Genomic DNA, 1590 nt, shown 5'->3' with positions numbered 1-1590 from the left:
TGGAATTCCAAACCTGACAAAATTAGAAATAAATAAATAGATAAATAAATATACAAAGAAATGTAAAAAAGCAAAAAATTAAATAAAATAAAAATAATAATAATAACAATAATAAAATAAAAAAATAAAAAAATAAATACATAAATAACAAATATATATGCATATGAATATGCAAAGAAAATGAAAAAAAACAACAAAAATAAACAATTATTTATACTTTTATTTCTTTATCTATGTATATTTAAATTTTTTTCCTCATTTATTTAATTTTTCGTTTATTTATTTATTTCCACATTTGTTTATTTATTTTCATATTTATTTATATATGTATTTATATCCACATTTATCGGTAAAGGCTCCGATAAAGGCATCTGCCAATCCGATAGATGCATGTGAGCAAAACGACACTGCAACTCTGCTCTTATTTGCCTTTTTGCCACCTTACCTTATATTTTATTCCTCTCTTCTAATCCATAATGAATCACGCGGCACCTAAGCGTCGCACTTTTTGGCTGTTTGCTAGCATGCATCAGTCGGAGTGCAAATAGTGAGAGATCGTGTGACAGGTGAAAAGTGTTTGGTTAATGGTGAATATTGACCTATTGTGCGTACCGTTGTGGATCCCGCTGTTAGCAGGGGATAGTCGCTGCATTTGGGGTAAAAATAACGGAATGATTTATTGTATAAGGAGCCCCGGGTTGCACTGTCTGTTCGTTCACACTCATCTATTGGATTGGCAGCTGCCTTTGGCGGTGCCTTTACCGATGACCTCCTTTGTTCTTAGCATTCAGCACACAATCGTCTGTGAGTGACGTCACTTCCCAATACAAACATGCCCCATAGTATAGTCCCGCCCCTGACACTGAATTTGGTTAATGGTGAATATTGACCTATTGTGCGTACCGTTGTGGCTCCCGCTGTTAGCAGGGGATAGTCGCTGCATTTGGGGTAAAAACGACGGAATGATTTATTGTATAAGGAGCCCCGGGTTGCACTGTCTGTTCGTTCACACTCATCTATTGGATTGGCAGCTGCCTTTGGCGGTGCCTTTACCGATGACCTCCTTTGTTCTTAGCATTCAGCACACAATCGTCTGTGAGTGATGTCACTTCCCAATACAAACATGCCCCATAGTATAGTCCCGCCCCTGACACTGAATGACAGGTTTCCGTGGAAATGGAAGGCATCAGAAATTCAAATACTAAAGTAAACGCGATTATGTTTGAGTTTTGGCAGGTTACATGCGCGATGCAGAGAAAGTGAAAAAGCAGACGTGGTAATTAATATTGCTATTTAAATATGACAGGCTTATAACTCGTGAGACATGGGAAATACAGTTGCAAATGGACTTTGATTTTCCATTAGAAATTTGGCAGTCACTGCGTACGCAAAAGCGAAAACGCAAACGGTACTGCAAGATTTGCATTTGGATTATGTCACTATTTATGCGTTGACATAGAAAACACAATTGAAAGTACAACTTGCAATTGATTTTGAAAATAGTCACTGTGGCCTCAAAGCCTATTGTTCCTCGATTGCTATTCCTGAGGTAAAACACGCCTCCTCATTACCCTACGGACAACGAAATGT

This window comes from Sinocyclocheilus rhinocerous, unplaced genomic scaffold (assembly GCF_001515625.1).
Source record: "Sinocyclocheilus rhinocerous isolate Xijiao unplaced genomic scaffold, SAMN03320098_v1.1 scaffold904, whole genome shotgun sequence".
Lineage (NCBI taxonomy): Eukaryota > Metazoa > Chordata > Actinopteri > Cypriniformes > Cyprinidae > Sinocyclocheilus > Sinocyclocheilus rhinocerous.
This window is presented reverse-complemented; position numbering follows the sequence as displayed.